Here is a 14,481-nt window from a genome sequence, read left to right as displayed (position 1 = left end):
TATGAGCACAATGTGCTCTCCTGCCAGGGAACCCGACCCCAGACCCAAATCAGTTCGTTGCTGTTTGTCTGCATGAAGCTCACTGTCACAGGAAGTGTCAGGGAAAAGCCTTGAGTTGCCTTGAAGCGCATGATACCAGGTTGGATTATTAATTATACAAGGCTGAGGCACATGAGTGGGTAATTACAGATGGCAGATTGTGACAGGCGTCTCCCCACTAAATGTGGGGTGCGATGACTTCATCGGGGACAAACCACAATTATGACTCCTTCATTTGCATGTGGCTGTGATAATCAGGGAAAATATAATAGTTTCATTAATTGTATCTAAAGCTTCAGTGCCTTTCCATCCTACCTAATTTAAGGCCACTTCTCTATTAGGAGTGTTCTTCTTTTAAAGAGCAACTCACAGCTAGACAGCCTACCAGGTACATCTATCACTGGTAGTATTTTACCCCAAAATACCACAGAGCCTACTTCATGAGTTTAACTAGACATGTACATAACTTTTACATTTTCATCATTGTCGATTTTCCTTGCACAAAATGTGAAGATATTTTCTTTACCTAAAAAGGGTATGCTTTGTCATAACAATAGATTTGGTCTTCATAGTTTGGTGGGATAAATGTTATGTTATATACTTATTATTACACGGCTCTTCATAATGCTGCAGAATGCTCCATTCACTTGAATGGGCCTTCCCAACGTTCGGTGGTCTGCTAATTCTCAATAACAGACCGTTGCTAAGTATAACAGACCGCTGTCAAGGAAAATGGGCTTTGTGATTCTATTTCACGTCTTTCCTATCACCACGCAAGGATTGGAACGTCATTCAAAAGTGAAAGCAAACGGTTGATCAGCTGTGTTCTAAGGAATGTTTGATTCAAGTTCAGCGTGTGCTGTTGTCGAACTATTTGTTTCTCACCAAAAGCCACGATGAAACAGTAACAAATAGACTATAGCCTAGGCTATGTAGGCTAAAGAGCCACATTGTGGGGAGTTTATTGTTTCGTTTTGGCAAGTAGTCGTGTAATAAGCGGGATAATGTATAGAACGCCGGTCATTATTGGGAAAATAAGTCCCTTCAGGGCGGAACAAGACCCCTCCGCTGCACGTGGGGGTCCTGTTCGCCCTGTCGGGACTTATTTTCCCAATAATGACCAGCGTTCTATACATTATCCCTTACTTATCCAGCTCTTCGCAATGCTAATAGAATGCTCCATTGACTTGAATGGGATTTCCCAAAGTTCTACCGGTCAATTATATTCATGTAATTACCGCTGAAAACATAATGACCACTGTCAATGGCAACGGGCTTTGTGCTTCTGATTCACGTCTTTCAGTCACTTCTTTCAGATTTCACGTCCACAAGTTCAGTCACTTCTTGCAATGGAACTTCATTCAAAAGTGAAAGTAGACGGTTGATCAGCTGTGTTCTAAAGAATGTTTGACTCAAGTTCAGCGTGTGTTGCGAACTATTTGTTTCTCAGCAAAAGCCACAACAAAAGGGTAACAAATAAATGCAAAGAGACATAAATGTGAAGTTTCTTTTTCTTGTGTTGGCAAGTAGCCGGACAATTAGCAGGATAATGTATAGAACGCAAGTCATTATCGGGAAAATAAGTCCCTTCAGGGCGAAGCAGGACCCTTCCCGATAATGACTGGTGTTCACATTATCCCTTATCACAATGTACAGCTACAGGTCTTTACCTCTTTGGGTGCATGACTTCTTTTTTTGGACCTGCATGAGAAACTCAAACAGTTTTTATTTGGCAGCTCCCTCTTCCAAAGCCATTATCTGATGCATTTACAGAACAACAACCAATGGTTACACTGATCATATGTTCCGTGAGTGACTTCTTCTCTTGACTCCACTTGTCTGTATATATATATATATATATATTGCAATTAGGTTCAAATGAAGATGAATCAATAGAGTATGGTACAATAAGCAGACAGCAACGCAAGACATAAAATCGATAAAAAAAGAAACACAAAAAGCCCTGAGAGCTTCCATCTTTGAGGCCATTTGCATTCCAAACTCCACTCCACCAAGGTGATCTCTCCAAGAACACAGACACATTTTCTTTTCCTGTAAGTGTCTGTCTGTCTGTCCCAAAAATAAGACTGGTGTGAGTGCTGAGCTCATAGGCATCTGCTGGGAAACTGAGATAACTATCCACGTGGACCAGACAAGGGGGAAAGACAGATAGACACGCAGGCCAAGAGCTGATTGAGCATTGAGGTGCTGTTTAACTTCTCTGTGGATGGCCGTTCCAGAAAGAACTCGCTGATGACCGCTGGAGAGACGTTCTTTTGGGGAGGAGGCAAAGCCTATTCAACCACTGGACCATGCTGATTTCTGGGAACACGTTTTTTTTAATAATATATATATATATATATATATATATATATATATATATATATCCCCTGGATGTCCCATGAACGGAGGCCAGTGCTGATTGCTGGGCAGTCTCTTGATTGAATGGACGAGGCTGGGCCCCTTGTCTGTGCCAGAACCTCTTGCTGGTGAAGAATAGGAGATAAATGAACAGGGAACGTCTAAAGCTCACAGGAAATGACCATATTAAGCTCTGTCTGACACCTGGACAAAGGCTACATTGGGGATTGAGTGGCATGTTGGGCCCAGTCTTTCTACAGTGATTGGACAGTGATGTCCTTTGGTCTTCATGTAGCCTTCATATGTATCGAGTATCAGTGTTGAAGGGCTGGGTTATGATTCTGAAAGATAGCAATAAGAATGGTTGATTTGCTTGATACAGTGCATTGAAGGTGTTACGTAGTCAGAATACAAGAGATGTTAGAATCAGTTGAGAACTGACTAAATAAAGGGTTTTGAATATCCAACTACAAATCATAAAAATAACTGAAATGCTCTTTCTGGGAACACATTTTTAACGAAACCTCTATAAATCATTATAAACATATTAACAAAGGCTTATAAAGTATTAATAAAGCTTTTTAATGTTTGACACACTATGCATCTTATAGCATGTATTGCGTCTATATGACTATTTACACAGTCATAAGTACATTCATACAGTTTAATGACGTGACACTCTTGGATTTCCAACTACTTGTACAGTAGTACCCCAACATAAATATATAGAAAAAGTGTATTTCCCAAGTTGGAACCTGAAATTTCTGTTTTTATTAATCTTGCCTTTGCCAATGCTAAAATCAAGCCTCAAATCTGTGTGTAAGAATGCTTTATAAATGAGGTCTGTTGCCTCAGAGGAGCAGTACACACCAAATTGCTGTTATTGAAATGACCTGAGATGAACAATTCCTGTCTCAACCTCTATAGAAAATGGGAGTTAATTAATTTGCCTGGAGAGGCCGGGTTGCACCCACACAGCAGGGAGGAGTCCGTTTCATCTTGCACGTCCGTCTGGCCCCCGCCACTCTATTAAACCCGCTCACACGGAGCGAGCCAATAGGAGGGGAATATAATTATCGCCAAGGTGTTGGCCATCGACGGGGCCCTGAAGAATGTCATTTGGGTCAGCCCCTGCCGGTCTTTAATCAGAACCGTAATTTTTTTTAATCAAAGAACACACGTTTGAGTCACGGCACGACACGGTGCGTCCCCGCCCGTCGCTGAGTGGCGTCGCGGTTGCCGCCGCTGCTGGCGGTAATCTTTAGCATTTGTATTTTATAGTCCTCTCTTTCCTTAATCTGCCATGTTGTCAATCTCCTCCCGTCGCTTGATTACTGCGGTATGTGACAGTTTCGCCGGGCTGGAATTAAATGGGGGACGTGATTTGCGTGTGACATTGAGGCTCTGTCGTTTTAATATGCAGGGATGCAGATGCATGAGTGTGTAGTGTACCTGACAGTGATGCCGGGGCCAAAGCACTGCCTCAAGTGCTTGTTGTTTTAGTCGGGGCCCTGGGATATGGCTCATGTAATGTAACAGAATGGCAGTGTGTGTCCAAGAGAGAGATGCCTGCAGGATTTGTATTTTCCAAACACCTTGCAATAGCACTGCTGTTATGTTGTCACTGTCATTACGAGGTCATCTCTGCTTCCTGACCTCCATGCAGATGTAGCATCAGGATTCTGACTCAGTAGCAGATAGAGACAAAGGGCAGTCTCTGATTCCCCTCATGTGGTCATTTACCTTACCTATGGAATCGGTCATTTCAAACAATCTCTGTATTTCTGTGTATCTATCTGTCTGTCTGTCTCTTTATATGTCTGTCTATCTCTCTTCCTTTCCCTTATATATCCCTCAATATCTCTTTAGGATTAGTCAAAAGGATATTTTTTTTTATCAATAAAATCAGCAAGATATCAATCAAATCAGAATAATGTTGAATGAAATTTGAACTTCAGTGAAGTATGCTCTTGATTCACTTTGTCTCTGAAAGAAAAGGAAACATCAAAGAAATATTTCAAAGAAATCTCCTCTCCTTTGTGTGTTTTTGACAGGGCCAGGTCTTTTAATAACATCCAGGCACCATTGTTAATAATTCTTTTTTTTCCCCTCGGTATGCCATCTTCATTTCATACATGCCCACAATCTATTTATTTTTTTCCCAGTTGCTGGGTTCTTCTTACAGCTTTTCGCCCGTGGTTATTTCCATTAACGGTACAATCGTGCATGCTTGCCTGGCCTGTCGGTTTTAGGCGACTCTCAAATATCTTGACTGCCCTAATGCTGTTGTCCTTGAATTCAGTTTCTGACGACGTGTTATTTCACATCAGTGGTTCAAAATTACATAATGCTACATTATGATCCTGCATTCCCTGTTAGACTAAATTGATTTGTCTATGGAGTTTAGTCGAATGTATCCACTTTTCATTTGTTCCCTTCAAGGCCATAATCATACCCTGTTGCTCCAATGTGATTGATTCTTTTCACATTGTGATCTATCCACAGTTACACATAAATTGCCATAATTAGTGCAGAAAAACCATACCGGCTCGGGAGAAATCAGTACCTCATAGATCTAATTTACACTAAACTACCCCATCTAGCTTTTTAATCAATAAACTTGTTTTAAGGAAAGCACCTTATCTTTTGACTTTAACATTAACCTTCCATTAACTATCATAAGAGCAGTTAAATGCAGCTCAGTCAATAATGCTAATACTAAAAATCTGTTGTATAAGCTGTGAGGAAATGTGTATTCATGTTATGGTAAGGTAGAGATCTTTATTATGGGCTATTAGATGATAGAAAAGTCAATATGGAGAGGGGATGTTTCACACTGTGTTGAGTTATGTTGTCCGAGTGGAGTTCTCGCCACTAATTTCAGAGAGAGGTCACACGTTTTTCCCCGTGGTCAATGCATTTCGGGACGTTGATATTGAAGTGATGGGCATAGCCTCTGTTGAGCTTTAACCTCACCCTGTAATTTTGCCCTGTGCAAGATAACTAATGGTGTACATAATTGAACATTACTTTACTTATGGTTTCCAGTGCTGGCGAGGGAATCTCTTGAGGTCAAAACTTAATGTCAGTTATGGACATAGGATGTGATTTTTTTAATGCTTTCACCATCTAAAGTAGAGGAGAGATAGAGGCCATTCAGATTCATTTTCAGCCATGGAAATATGGTAGGCATGTCAGCATATATCTGGCCTTCATATGCATGGAGTTATATGTGAGAGCCCTGTGTGGCCTACTATAAATCGCCTCTTGTTGTGTATTTTATAGGCAATATCTTTATAGCACGTACAAATAACAGAAACACAAGGGCAGCTACAAAGGAATAGAAGGCAGCTGTGGTTGAGGTTTAAGAGCAGTCTCTTGCTCATGAATGTGTCTATGGGTGAGGAAGGTGTTAAAAGAGAACACACTGTAATCACCATACTGCATAACCAGCCTGTCATCTCCCAACCCAAATAAAGACTGGCCTGAATCATGCTGTTGCACTGCTATGATTTATTTATTTACTTATTTTATTTTATTTTGCTGCGATCCAAAGGCTTGAGAGATCCCATGTCATGCTTTGTCCAATACTTAATGCATTAAGGTACACCTACTGTAGCTAAATCATTTTAAAACACATGAGACAAAATGCTATATTTTGGGGAAATACCAGGAAATGCACATACATCAAGGTACTAATCCAGAGTCATTTAACAGTTAGCTACACTTTGTGAGATACAGTTAGCTACAGGTGTGAGGCTGCTGTTAATACTATATTTTATCTTTATATGTAGCTCTGGTATTATGTGCATCTACAGTACACCACTTTTTGATACTTCTGGCTGACAATAAGTACAAGGTAATTATATACAGTGAGAGGTTTCTATTACGCAGGCTACACTTCAGTATCTCCAGAGGCACAATGACATAAGCATTTCTGTCACTGTGCAGAGCCAGCCACCAGAATAAGAGTGCTGGGAAGCTAACAGGCAGTTCATCTGCTGTTTAAGAAATTAAGCTGAATGAGTGTTGCACCTAGTGGGTGATTCATCTAGCTAGCAGGTTCATTAGCGGAAGTGCAACCCATGCTTGTGGCCTGACTGACTGATGTTCTTTCATAGTAGACTGGCATGGCTGACATATTTACGTATTATGCATTACTGCCCCTTTGATTTGATTGTTAGAAACTTAAAAATGGGATGTCCATTTCACAGCTTGGGTTATGCAAATATCATTTTGAAAAGCTTTCTGTCAGGTGTTGTTTCTCTTCAAAATGTGTCAACTTTATGTTCAGAGCTCTGTATATTTCATTTTGAATGAATAGGTTGGTAAAAAGAAGCAATCAAATACATAATGGGCATAACATTTCAAAAGCACGGTGGCTCAGTTTAGTTGCTTTATAGCAGTATAAGCAGCAGGGTTTAACACACAAATGCCACCACACACATCTCTGGTATGCTTTTGTAGATTGAAAGGTGGCATATTTTCATGACATGCATTTCAAAAAAGATATATCAGGTGTCACAAGGAGAAATACTACCGCAGTGGTCCCCAAACTTTTTCTTCCGAGGGCCAGCTCACTATGCCTGGCTCTAAGAGAGGGCCAGAGACTCAGAGTATATCAACCATAAATAGCTTAGTGCTGTGAACAACAGCAGTCTACCTTAGTTGAATATTCCATTACATTTAATCATAGGCTACTGCAATTTAATACCATTGCTAGCTGTGTTTATGTTGCCACCATACCATATCAGTGTAAAATGTAGCTCAAATGAAATAATACTAATAAAAAGACTCTGTTTCTTTCCATACATAGCTCAAGTTGTGAACAAGCAATATCCTACAAATAATTTAAAGTTATCAAACTAGACAGTTTTATGAAGTGCTGGCAAACACATCTGAAATGACCACCATTCTAACTGTCACTCACCTGGGGGTCGTTTCTAGAAAAGTTAGCAACGATGTTGCTCAACCACCATGGTACAACCAGATACGACGCAACTTGCGACCAAACAACGACATTGTTACACCTGTTTCCAGAAAGCATCGTACCTGTGTCGCAATTCGCTACCTCCGACGTTCAAACACTGTAGTTCCAACAACGTTGTTGATGATGCAGCGATATATATCATTGGTTGAAACAGTGGCAACGTGTAATAGTACCCCACCCCCTAGAAATTCTCTGCCACAGCCTATGTTGACATTTTTCTCATTTAAACCGAGTGATTAATGCTGGCATTGTCATTATCATCTGCAAAAACCTAAACCTATTAATTGCAAGTATATAAAACATTTTACTGAAGCCGACCAATATGTGCCATTATTTGTGTTAAATATCTATGTTGAAAAAAATATATAGCCTGGACGAATATCTGGGTATCGCAAATGTTATCAATTGGCTCGTGGCTTAACGGCAGCGTGTCAGTGCACTACGCGCTCGGCCGGACTTCGCATCCTGTCTCTTCTTTTCAACTCTGAGTAAGAGTAGGCCTACAAAACACAACAATAGGTTTTTACCATACATATTTATGTTACTCCACATCGAGAGACCATAGGTACAAGACATCAGTCAAAAACAATTTAATCTACGTGTCACACTAGTTCACCTGCAGGTGGTGAGAAGCAAGAGGACAATCTCACATCATAAGAAAATCGAACCTACAATGTTGGGATAATAAGCCATCTGCTTTAGCCACTACACCATTTATCACTACTGTTATAAGGGTCTAGCAAGATTATAATACTAAAAGCAAGGCAATACTTGAATTAACATAAATAGCAAGAATGAGCCAAGTAGGGGAGTCTTAGTAGTGTAGTAGAAGTAGTGTCTTAATCAAAATTAAGCTACAGGATAGATCAATCATTGAGTCACGAGATAAACATCCACTTAGCAATTTTTGGTTAGGCGTTTGTGATTTTTGGTTAGGCGCTCCAGACACCAACAGGAACTACCAAGGAACTACACAAGTGCGACTGCCTAGGGGCAGTAGTTCAAACGACCAAACTTTGCGTCCTTGTTTGTGATTGAGAGTTCGAACTACCCTTTCTAGAAACACCAAATCCAAGAATGATGGAGCGAACTACCAAGGTTGCGACGCAAGTTAGCAAACGATGCTTTCTAGAAACGACCCCCTGATGAGAACTTTGAACTCTGTATGAACATTTGAACGTGTGAATAAAAAATAGAAATAATTATCCCAGAAAGTCCCAGAAATATGACTTGAATAGAAGTTAGTTAGTTATTAACATATAATTGATAAACGTTGAGAATACTTTGAGCACTGATGCAGTCAGCATAGGCCTCTTACATTGTTTGCAGGTACAGTAGGCCCACATTTCATTCCGTTTTCGATGGCAAACGTGAAACAGCGCCAAAACAACCACCAGTGGACAAAATGAGTATTACATGTGTACTGTTAAGACTCGCCATAGAGAATGAATGGGGAAATTACGGGGTTATAGTTTGACGATGTCGTACTCCCGTGCGGGCCAGATGATATATACCACGGACATGTTTTGGGGGGGCCACACAAAATGAGTTGGCGGGCCGTATTCCACTGTCTACAGTATGCATTGTATACATGTGTACACAGACACAAACAAACAACACACACACACACACACACACACACACACACACACACACACACACACACACACAACCATTTGACTATGTTAAACCCAAATATCCATGCAGAAATGAAACAGTACAGTGGCATTTCTCAAACAGAAAGAATAATTATTGAATATGAAGTGAGTATAAGAAAATGGCATGATATGCTGGTCAAGAACATATTCACATATGTGTAAACATGCATGTATGTATGTATATGTATGTATGTATACAGTATGTATGTATGTATTAGAGTGTGGCTACCCGACCCGAGCCCAACAGGACCCGACGGGTCGGGTCGGGTTGGGTTCGGACAAATATTTAGACATTTTAGTCGGGTTCGATTCGGGTTCGGACACATGGGGGCAATATGCAATGGAAGCTTTACATTTAAAATAGCTTATTATGTTGCTTTACATGATGCAAACGTTTGTTTTTTTAGAATAAAATAAAATGTAAAAAAGAACAGCTTTCTTCCTGTGTGCAAGATTTGTTTATGTAGCCGTGACAATGCATGTGCATTTAAAAAAAAAAATTGTTAGCCTATAAGGAGATTTTAAGACCAAAGAAAACTAAGCAAATTAAGTCTAGGCCTACTATGTGAAGGCAGTCCTATTTGCGTTGCATACTGTGGTAAAGACATAGACTACCCGGTAGGCTATCATTCAACTGGAGGAGGATTTCCTCGAGTTGCCCCAATTAATGTTGATGCTGCATATGGATCAGTGACGGGAAACTTTAGTTTCAAAGACTGTTGCAGTTCATTTCAAGACTTTTCGTCAATGGTAAGACTAGAATTCTACTTGGGCCTCTTGTTAATGTGCGCTGTGTGTGACCTGCTTGTGTGCACGCTCATCTGATTCTGTAGACAAGAATTCCATTTGTTGTTTGTTCCGTTTAATGGGCTAAAGAAAGACAGGCTGTCCACAAACGTGAACGTTTAATCACTAGCATGGGAATAACTGAGGCAGCATCTGCGTCGGGCTCGGGTCGGGTTCGGACATAAAAATGAAAATGCCTGTCGGGTTTGGGTCGGTTTCAGACGCAACTCTGTCGGACGCGGGCTGGGTTCCGACAGAAATTTGCAGCCCGAACCGCACTCTAGTATGTACAGTATGTATGTATGTAAGCATTACATATTTGTCTGAAGTGTGTAACTGAAATTGTTATCCTTTAGAGTCCTCCAAGCACATTTGTCTCACAAAAGTCAACAGTGATAAAGAGACAAAATAAAGTCACACTTTTCACAGCTTTTCTCTGCAGTCGCTGATGGCAAGATGGCCCAGGTATAGCGTGGATCTGGGCCGCATCTTGGACTGGTTCTGTCTACCCAGTCCACTATCTGTGCTACAGACCACAGAGAAGTTTTAATTAAGACAAAATAGCTCCTTTTAGCCTGTCAACGTCTCATGGACGCAGGAAAGTTGAGTTTTTCATTATGGTTCAAAGGAGTGCGCGCAAAGCGGTCATTGGGAAATTTAAGCACAATTATGGTGTCAGACGGCAGGAGAAATTGCATTCAGCGGCTGAGGCATCTATGACAGGTGCATTATGGGAGAATTGATTCTGGCGGAGGCGGAGATGAGGGGATTGTCATCCCACGTTTGCTCCTCACATGGCGACTGTCGCCAGGATGGACAAACAGATGGACAGGCGTCGGCATGTGTGAGCGCAGCCTATAGAGCTGACCGTGCTGTGTGCAGATCCTTTACTCCCAGTGGCACTCAGACTAGTGGAGGGCGGACATAAGCCGCCACTTCACAGGTCAAGAGCTAGGCCTCTGAGAGGTGATGGTTCAGACAAGAGGGGTGACAAGATTTGTGAAGTAGACCAGCACAAATATGAAAAAGAACTGTCCTGAATCCCTTCTGTGTGTGTGTGTGTGTGTGTGTGTGTGTGTGTGTGTGTGTGTGTGTGTGCTCATTTGCCAATGTGAGCTTATTCAGAAAAAAAGGAGAGGAAGAGAAGAGAAGTGAAAACGGAGCATGCTGATGCCTAAACCTGCTTGGAATTCTGTCGATCCGGGCGGAGGGCATCTGAAGAGAGCGATCAATAGGATTCCTGCTGCCTCCATTAGCTTGATTAGAAAGAGAAGGGGGCCAGTCTGAAGAGGTGGGGGGATTACAGGGGGGGATGAGAAGAGGAGTGAGGGAGAGAGAGAGATAGAGAGATGGACAGAGAGAAAGAGAGAAGGCAGAGAGATGAACAAAGAGAAAGGTAAGGGCAGAAAGAGAGATAGACAGGGGTAGAAAGAGATGGGGGAGGGGGAGAAGAGAGAGAGAGAGAGAGAGTGAGAGAGAAAGGGAAAAGAAAGATATTTCACAAACTGAGGAAATGAGAGTGTTTGAGAGGATAGAGAGACAAGGAAGGAGAGAGGGGCATTTCTCTTTCAATAAGGGAACTGAAGCAGTGTCCTAAAGGTTCAGAAGCAGAAGACACAGAGAGAGAGAGAGAGAGAGGGGGAGGGAGAGAGAGAGAGAGAGAGAGAGAGAGGGAGGGAGAGAGAAAGAGAGGGTGAAAAAGGAGAAAGGTGGTTAAAAGATCCTGGCGTGTAGACGGAAGCTCGGGCTCAGGACTCAGGGCACAGGGCGGAGGGCCTGCGGAGGGCTGAGAGCCTGACAGGTAATCCAGCTGACACTTGGCAAGCAGCTCGTTGACCAGAAGGTGTCTCTAATTGGGCTATCAGTGGCGTGCTGGTTGGCGCCGGGGCTAATCACAGGCAGCACCAGCACCAGCGACAGCGGCAGCAGCTGGGAAAGAGGGGGGCCAGGAGGGGGGCCAGGCTGGGAGTAGAGTGGTCGGTCAGCACAGACCCTCTCATGGTGCTCTCCTGGCCACGGCAGGCAACAGTTAGCCACATTTTAGGACAACATTTTAAGGTAATTTTTTGTTTCTCAATATTTTGTGTTTTGTTAGCGTTTAGAATGTTTGTTTTTATTTGCTTTTACCATTCCTCACGGATATGTTTTTGGATATGTTTTTAGTGACACAGATGCATCTGCTGGTGTCCAATATGTACAATTGTTTATTTTTTTAAGCCACGGACATGTAAAAGTAAGGTGTCGCATTCAAAATGCAATGCTGTTGTTGCCCTTCCTGTTTGGTGGGGAACTGAAGTCACTGTATGCTTTTTCCACCGCAGGGGACAGCCAGAAATCGGGACAGCACATTCTACTTTCCCAACAATCGTCTGTAAGTTGTGCACAATGAGCTGAAAAAGTTCTCCCCCTCCCTCTTTTCACCTGGGAAAAGGTATTCAGCTGTCAGAGATGGGCCTGATAGGGATTTTGTAAAGGCCCAACAACAAAAATAAAGCTAAAAAAATAAAGAAATAACCCTGTCGTTCATGTATAGTGTTGTGTAATGACTATTCCCCGCTTGCAGTGTCTGTCCTAAACTGACCTGGGAGACGTTGGGAACAAAACAAATCGGGGGGTCGAGGAGTTAGATCATGCCCGTCAGACAGTGGCTCTTTCTTCTTTCGTACGTCCGGCAGCCTCTCCCATGCATGTTTTTAAAAGGTCTCTCTCTTTCTCTCTCTCTCTCTCTCTCTCTCTCTCCCTACCCTGTGGCCCCCTGGCCCTGATCTCTCAGCTTGGACCCTCTCCTCCAGTGTTCCCCTGGCTGCGCTTTGGTGGGGCCCCGATTGTCGAGTCATTTAAATAGGTCAGAGACAGCGCTGGCCTCCCCAGGCGTGCACAATGCGGCGAGGAAAGACGTGATTCTGTCTTTGCCCCTGCGACAAAAGTGTTGGGGCTTTTTTTATGTGGGCCTGAAACGCGATCCGGAGAAGCACAGAAACCCCAAACAATCACTGAGGTCTCTGGAGTGTCTCCGCTTCTCCGGTGGGGAAGCCTCCGAGCCTTAATTGGGCCAGTATTCTTGCACCAGGGGCTGGATTGCCCTCTCTGTATTTTAAATAGAGAAGAGAGGGAAGGGGGGGGGCAGTTTTCACCTTTTTCACCTCCCGTCTTTGGCTTGCTGTTTAGCAGCCTGCTACTATTTTTAATTTCTGAAGGTTTGTTGTTGTTGTTGTTGTTATTGCTGTAGTTTGATGTTGTTGGTGTTGTTTTTTTCATTTGTATCAATTTGATATAAAATAATAAGTCAGCAAATGTGTGGACATCTGTGGAACTATCTGGGCTTGAGGTTTCCCTTTCTTGTTGAGGTTGAAGATTTTTCTACCCATGTGATGGAAGTTCATACAAGAGGCTGTGTATAATGCAAGTCCACCCTCGCTCGATGCTGGTGTAACTCGTGCAGGAACGTGGCGTTGTTACGAGAAGCTGTAATGAAATGTGTGTTGATCTATGACTTGCCGAGCCATACACTGCTGTCTGACTCCACCAGGGAAAACATTTTCATTATTCGTTATTCGCGCCTTCAATCATTTTAATTAAGTTGTGACAGTGTGCAATGCCTTGTTACACACCCCTTTCCAAATGATACACTCTGTTCAAAGGCATCATCAAACCGCCTAAAACAACTGGGTGTAGGTCTGGGCAAAAAGCTGGGCCCTGAGGTGTCTGAAATTAAAATGCAAATCACCGGTCTTTTGTTTAGTGGAATATTCGACACGTAATAAACGCCTCCCCAAAAAAACCACCCGCCCATCCCGGCGGCACGAATATATCACTTAACAAAGCCAGACAAAGCTGGCGGGAGATTAACTCAACTTAATTAGAAATACAATAACGCAGCAGTGACAGAAGTCCAAGGTCCCCCTCCTCGTGGCATGGCACAGGTGACGACAGGAGGGAGAGAAGTGGCGATAGATTTTCGCCGCCAGCCGACGACTTTGCGGTCACGACCACCGGGACCCGCCAGCGCCGCCACCACGCTCTCGCCGAGACCAAGAAAGGCTGGCTCCCGAGGGGAGATGGATGGTTTGCCGGCAGTGCTTGAATCGGTTCTACCTGTTTCTTAATTGCCCCTGTGTGCCCCTCCGCACACACACGCGCACGCACACACACACACACACACACACACACACACACACACACACACACACACACACTCACACACACACATACGCACACACACCCATCTCGGCCTTGACAATCGAAAGACATAAGTCGGACTGTTTACAATGGGGACCCTGGAGAGGTTCAGCTGTCCCCCACACTGGCTTGTTTATAGAGCACAGGCTGTGGGTTTCTTTCAGACATGTCAGCAGCAACAGCCACACGGAATGGATCCAAGCTGTGTACTGCTGTGTGTTGTGCGTGTTTGTGTGTGTGTCAGTGCGAAAAGCATCAGAGAGATAAAGAGAGAGTGTGTGTCTGTGAGACAGCTAGTGAGAGAGAGAGTGTGTGTGTCTGTCTGTGAGAGAGAGAGAGAGAGAGAGAGAGAGAGAGAAAGATAAATGAGAGAAAGAGAGATCTGTCAATACAGACACAAGCAGTGCAGGGCATGAGCTGCCACTGAGCGTCAGCCATGGCAGGTAGACTCTGCTTTTGTTTCCCCCT

The sequence above is a fragment of the Alosa sapidissima genome, chromosome 8 (assembly GCF_018492685.1).
Source record: "Alosa sapidissima isolate fAloSap1 chromosome 8, fAloSap1.pri, whole genome shotgun sequence".
Lineage (NCBI taxonomy): Eukaryota > Metazoa > Chordata > Actinopteri > Clupeiformes > Clupeidae > Alosa > Alosa sapidissima.
This window is presented reverse-complemented; position numbering follows the sequence as displayed.